Below are 7,495 nucleotides of genomic sequence, written 5' to 3' on the forward strand. Positions count from 1 at the left end.
TGGGACTTTCTAGTGTTAAAATCGCAGAAGAACAAACTTGCGATTTTTCTGCTCTGCGATTTTAACATTGGAAAGTCCCATTGACGTTTGTAGTAAAATAAACGCAGCGATATCGCAGCATTAAAAAACCGCTAGTGGGTAAAAGCCCTAAAGCTTAGGAAGAAAGGGAGAAATCAAAACCATAAATTAATTGTATTCCCCACAAGCATAAAGAATGACGGCTCACCCGGCCTCACTTGTTCCGCTGTCAGGAAACTTCATCAGCTCCATTTATTCCTAGGATGATGGGAATTTGATTGTGGAAATCCTCGTCTTTTGTACAATTGCATCTTAAGTAGAAATGGGCGAGCATACTCGATAAGGCAAGCTACTCGAGCGAGTAGTGCCTTATTCGAGTACCTGCCCACTCGTCTCTAAAGATTCGGCTGCCGGCATGGGTAAGAGGTGAGTTGCGGGGGGGAGACAGTGAGAGAGAGATCTCCCCGCCGTTCCTCCCTGCTCTCCCCTGCCGCTCCCCCCCTCCTCCGGCACCCGAATCTTTAGAGACGAGCGGGCAGGTACTCGAATAAGGCACTACTCGCTCGAGTAGCTTGCCTTATCGAGTATGCTCGCTCATCTCTAATCTTAAGCTATAGGATTGCACAGAGGGGATGGGAATTTTTCATTTTTGGATATGGACCCTCTTGTAGTGTAACAGGCGGTTACTGTCCGCTTAAAAAAATGTTTTGGTAATAAATCTCCCTTCTTCGTGACTCACACTAAATAGTCAATAGATCAGAGTCTTGGCCGGTAAATGTAGGATTCCAGTCATTAGTATTAAGGTACGGAGTAAAATGTAAGAAGACCTGTGAATGTAGCGTCTATATAAATTCCTATGTGACCAATGGTGCTGGGATGATGTGTGTTTCCTTACAAACTCTCCCACATAGAGAAGTCCATACATGGAGAGGCAGCATCCACGGCAACAAGATGAATAAAAAGGAACTTTATTCCATTATGGTTCTAGTAGCAAAAACAACAACATGGACTGCAAAACCAGGTGGTAACGGCGACGTTTATATCCAGATAGGATCTTTCTCAAGGCCAGTCAAACTACCCACACTCAAAGTTTATATACATGTAATAATTAAAAACTAATTACCACCAGCTGATTGATCGTCATCGGTTTGCGTCCAGTGAGCGCCGTCATCACGCTGGGACTACCACTGCAATAGCGTAGGCCTTCCATTATCGGAGCGGAAAAGTGCCCCACCTATCATACCAACTACACATGCGCCAACCAGGCCAGCTGTTCCACGGCCCGACCTACGTCACTCCTCACATACCTCATGCGCAAGAAAGAACAGCTATCGCGCAGCCAGTTGCCATAGCAGCGGACGCTCCCTGTGGTAATGCGGGCCCATCATGCCTACTACGCATGCGCCTACCAGACCGGCTATCGCACGGCCCGCCCTACGTCACTCATCACATACCTAAAGCGCATAATGCGAATCTTTAGCTGGCTGACTGCATGGCCATCTGAGTCAAAATGCCTAGGTATCTGCAAATCTAGCTTCTTCGTACGAATAGTACTTTTATGGCTCGGAATCCACGACCGAGCCTCCATCGTGGTTTCACCCACATATAGTATGCCACACGGACACACTATAAGGTATATAACATACGTGGACTGACAAGTGTATCTTTTCCAAATCCGGTATTGTTTACCCGTCCTGGTATGGTGGAACGTATCACCCCTAAGAAGGTTGCTACAGCATGAGCATCCGAGACAGGGAAAGTTGCCTACACGTCCAAAAGATGGGGTGCCTGCTGCATGACTATCCATCATACTATGCACCACTGTGTCCCAGATGTTCGCACCTCTTCTGTATGCCACCAAAGGGGGCCGGCCAAATTCATTAACCAACGGGCAATTTTTTTTCCCAACATGTGCCAGTGCCTACAAATAATACTGGAGATCCAACCACTCATGGGTCCAAATGTCAATATAATCGGTATCCTAGAGGCCTTTTTAGATTTCAGTCTGGGAACCAACAAATCACCCCTCGGCACAGTACGTGCTCTTCCAGCCGCAGATGCCACCAAGTCATCAGTGTAACCCCTCTGTAAAAACCGTTTGCACATCTCCGAAAGCCTGGCATCAAGGCAATAATCTGCTGCATTTTGGCGAACACGAAGGCATTGACTCCATAGCAACACCTTCAGCAAACATCTAGAATGACAACTTGAGTAACGGAGTAGGTTATTTTGATCTGTCTCCTTGCGGTACAAGTTAATGATAAGCGCCGTTCCCTTTTTGACCACTAGGATATCCAAAAATTGGATCAACATAGTAGAGGAGGTCAGCATGAATTTCAATTCCGGAACTAAATTATCAAGGTAATTGTGGAAATCTCTTAGCTCATCAAATGAGCCGTTCCGGAGCATAAAGATGTAATTTATGCATCTCCACGAGCTGCCAGTGTGGAGACACAGACACACCTCTCAATGTGGTCCATATACGTGCCCGCATAAGTAGGGGCCACATTGGACTCCTTCGCAGTGCCCTGGCACTGCCTATAAAAGATTTATTAAAGAGAAATAAATTCTCCAGAATGAATTCCAGTAGTGCCAGGGCAAACTGCAGGCATGTATTGGACCACTGAGATGTCAACAAACGCTCCCTCATGGCTTTGAGACCTCAGGAATGGGTAATATTAGCATAAGGGGACACCACATCCAGTGTCACCAGGATCGGGGGGTCAGATACCCTCGCTGCACTCAACTTAGGTAAAAAATCCCTGGTGTCTCAAATAAAGGAGGTGGCCCATGTTGCTTATTGTCAACGGGCTGCGCGACAGCCGCTCTTTCTGGTGCATGCACTATAGGTATGTGATGAGGGGCGTAGGGCGGGCTGTATGATAGCTGGTCTGGTTGGCGCATACATAGTAGGCATGATGGGCCCGCATTACCACAGGGAGCGTCCGCTGCTATCGCAACTGTCTGCGTGATAGCCGTTTTTTCTTGCTCATGCGCTTGAGGTATGTGAGGAGTGACGTAGGTTGGGCTGCGCGACAGCTGGCCTGGTTGGCGCATGTGTAGTAGGTATAATGGGTGGGAAACTTTTCCGCTCTGATGATGGAAGGCCTACGCTGTGGCAGTGGTAGTCCCAGCATGATGACGGCGCTCACTGGACGCAGACCGATGACGATCAATCGGCTGGTGGTAATTAGTTTTTAATTATTACATGTATATAAACTTTGAGTGTGGGTAGTTTGACTGGGCGTGAGTAAGATCCTATTCAGATGGAAACGTCGCCGTTACTACCTGGTTTTGCAGTCCACGTTGTTGCTTTTGTTACTGGAATCATAATGGAATAAAGTTCCTTTTTATTCATCTTGTTGCCGTGGATGCTGCCTCTCTATGTATGGACTTCTTGGTGAGTGGAACAGGCTTTGGATCCAGCCTGAGGAGGCGTGTCATCATTGTGGCTGTAGATCACCTTAGGGTGTGAGACACCTATGTGAGTGCTGTTGTGGCATTATGAATTCTCTGACATAGAGGTTTGCGGAAGCACGTATCATTGCAGTGCCTTTTGTCTGTTTCTCACTTGATTGAGGGTCAGAAGCTATGTCCTTGTCTCCTTAAGGAGAGCCCTCAAAAAGTGTGTAGGGACATCTAGGGGGTGAGTGCATCAGGGAATGGTATAGACTTTCCCCAAGGAGAGCACCTGGAAGGGGTGTGGGGACACCTAAAAGCTAAGTAAGGAAATTTATAAAGCAATGCTCCTCTAGGAAATTTATGCAAATCAGAAACATGGAAAAATACCTCTACAGCGCCATCTATTGGATAGCAGCATTCCTTCAATTCTAAGTGACCTTGTAAAAAAATGTCTACAATGATTGGGATTTTAAAACTAAGCCAGAAACCATGCATAAACAGACTGTTTCGGGGTGTTTGCCCTTCATCAGGTGTCCCCACATCCCTTCTGAGTGCTCTCATTTGGGAGAGACTATACCATCCCCAAATCCACTCACCCCCTAGGTGTCCCCACACACTCTTTGGGTGCTCTCCTTAAAGGGGTTTTGTCATTAAAAGAAAAATTATCTAAACTTACCTATTCCTTCCCTATCTGTCTCCTTATCACATCTTCTCCTGGTTGAGCTTCTCTAGTGCCCCAGATCAGCTCACTGCAGGCTGTACCCAGATTGTTATGAAGGCTGCTTATCACAAACTCCTTCCTGCTGGGTCAGTGAAGGTCACATCCCTGTTCTGTAGCTTCACTGCCTAGGAAGGAATTGTAATCTATTTCAGAGATAGCTCGCATGAGTAATCTCTGAAGAAGATAGGCAGTCCTCCTGCTGGCCTGGGAGCTGTGACATAAGTACATTATATAACGTAACCTCACAGGAAGGAAAAGAATCAGACAGCTGGAGCTGGACCCCCCCTTCCTCCTCCCCCTCCCCCGGACTGCAGGAGACAGGAAAAGATAAGGGAGGTGAAGATCTGGTAAGTAGACTGATGGGGGAGGAATAGATGAGTAGAGCATTTTTCTTTTTTAGTGACAGAACCCCTTTAAGGAGACACAACACCGCGTCTGACCCACGTCATGGGCCCCTCACAGACTAAGCCAGGGACCTGCTGCATACTGATGAGGGGCAAACACCCCATACATGGATAGTTTCTGGCTTGGTTTAAAAATCCCAATCAATCATTGTAGACTTTTTTTTTATAAGGTCACTTGAATTGAAGGAATGCTGCCATCCAATAGATGGCGCTGTAGAGGTATTTTTCCATCATTTGATTGGCAATTGTTCAAATTATTATTGTTCAATATAAACTGAATGCTGTCGGTTACAAACTGTTTTTGTAGATGTGGAATGGAGTGGTCAGTACTCAAGAAGAAGGACGGCTGAGGGGAGAACTATATAAAAACATATCAGGGGGCACTAGACTCTACTAAACAGAAAGACCGGGTCCTTTAGTCCACTAGGCTTTAGCATTCTTATATAGAGGAAACTAGACTCTACCAAACAACAGGACTGGGTCCCTTGGTCCAGTGAGGCTAGCATTCTTATATAGAGGAAGCAAGACCCTACTGGTCAGGGGAACCAGATCCTTTGTCCCACTATAGCTAGCATTCTTATATAAAGGATGCTAGACCCTATTGGTCAGGGGGAGCAGGTCTTTTGGCCCACTAGAGCTAGCATTCTTATATAGAGGAAGCTAGACCTTACCTGTTGAGGAGACCGGGTCCTTTGGCCCACTAGAGCTAGCATTCTTATATAGAGGAAGCTAGACCCTACCGGTAGGGGGGACTGGGTCCCTTGGCACAGTGAGGCTAGCATTCCTATATAGAGGAAGCTAGGTTCTACTGGTCAGGGGGACCAAGTACTTTGGCTCATTCTTATATAAAGGAAGCTAAATCCCAGTGGGAAGAGAAACCTGTTTTTATGTCTTGATTTACCAAATTATTTTTAATTGCAGCCTTGCAGAAAATGTATTATCTGGTGCTGCGACCAGTTTATATAATTGACTACTACTTTAGAGTTATTTCCATTTTCACACATCAGGACTTTTAGCAAAAATCCATGTTTTACAAAACGTCTCCAGGCAGTTTTAAAGGCAAAAAATGTTTGTTAGCTGTACGGCTCCAGTCACATGTGCGGCTGTAATTCCGCTTCTTTTTCGTTATCTGGCACTGACTTTGAAGCCGAACACCAAAAATGTTGGAGCTGCCGATCTGGCCCATACAGGACCCAAACAGTGCCAGACGGACCCCACTGATTATACAGATCTGCGACTAAAAAGCTGTTTGATTGTTTTCAACTAATTTCCATGTATTTTGGTGTGCTGAAGACAATAAAAAATGTGAAAAAAATACACAAAATGCAAAAATTCTCTTCAAATTTAGTATTTTTTTTTAAATCTTAGCATTTTTAACTAAATTTAAAGTCAAAATTACTACTAATTAATTCACATCAGTGCATTTAAGATATATAATGCCAAAATACATGACTTCCAACATAACAGAACGTCGGTTTTTACGCTTCCATCCCTGCAGGTCATTCCGTACACTTGAAGGAAACCTACGAGAACTTGGAATTGGTTCTTTGTAAACTTAAATATGAAGACCACGGTTGGAAAATGTGTGGGGATTTAAAGGTCTTGTGCATGCTGCTCAGGCAACAAGCTGGATATACCAAATCCCCTTGTTTTCTGTGTTTATGGACAGTGGAGACCGACAACATCACTGGACCAAGAAGAGTTGGCAGCCGAGGGTTCTCACAGTCGGTCAGAAAAATGACCTCCGAGAATCTTTGGTACCTCCACATAAAGTTCTTCTACCACCTCTGCATATAAAATTGGGATTGATGAAGCAATTCGTGAAATCACTTCGAAGAGATGGAGAATGCTTCAAATATTTGGTCACCAAGTTTTCAGGCCTCTCGGAGGCAAAATTGAAGGAAGGTGTGTTCATCGGACCAGACATTAGAAGGCTTGTAGCTGATCAACCGTTTGTCAATACCATGACGGATATTTAAAAAGAAGGGTGGATTGCATTTAAAGAGGTCATAGAAACATTTTTAGGCAATAAGAAAGATCCTGACTACAAAAAGATCGTCGGACGAATGCAGAAACCATTTTAAGCTTTAGGTTGCCTGATGAGTTTAAAAGTGCATTTCCTCTAATCCCACCTTGACTAATTGCATGGAAATTTGGGAGCTGTGAGTGAAGAACAAGGTGAACGATTCTACCAGGACATTAAAGGGATGTGAAGAAGATAGCAGGAAAAATGGAGCATTCCAATGATGGCAGACTGCTGTTGGATGCTTCAGAGAGACGTTCCAGATGCTACTCACAAGTGTAACTGTACCAAGAGGAGCCTCACAGGGAAGAAGAAACGATTTTAGTAGGTTTTAGTGCTCATTTCAGTTCAAAAATGATTTTCATGTAAATTTTGTAATTAAAAATTAATTTTATTAGTTTCATTTATTTTGAGGTATTTCCTTATTTAACATAGATAACTGGATTGTCAGGAGACGTGATGTCTAGAGATGAGCGAACGTACTCGTTAAGGGCGATTTCGCAATCGAGCATCGCTTTTTTCGAGTACCTGACTACTCGGGTGATAAGATTCGGGGGGCGGCGTGGTGGAGCGGGGGGTAGCAGTGGGGAACAGGGGGGAGCTCCCCCACTCCCCTCTGCAACTCCCCGCTTACCCCCGGCGCGCCCTGAATCTTTTCACCCAAGTAGTCAGGTACTCGAAAAAAGCGATGCTCGATTGCGAAATTGCCCTTAACGAGTATGTTCGCTCATCTCTAGTGATGTCCTATGACATAGCGGAGGTCATTTTCGGATTCAGTGAAAAATATAAAGATAATGTGGAATAACCAAAACAGACGTGTTATGTTTAATCCCTTATCGTTACATTTTACAAATATTTCCCAAACATTAGGAAATAGCAATAGAAATCAAGACCGGTCTCGCAGGATCTTCAATTCACATTGTACAA

The sequence above is a fragment of the Eleutherodactylus coqui genome, chromosome 5 (genome assembly GCF_035609145.1).
Source record: "Eleutherodactylus coqui strain aEleCoq1 chromosome 5, aEleCoq1.hap1, whole genome shotgun sequence".
In the NCBI taxonomy this organism is placed as follows: Eukaryota; Metazoa; Chordata; class Amphibia; order Anura; family Eleutherodactylidae; genus Eleutherodactylus; species Eleutherodactylus coqui.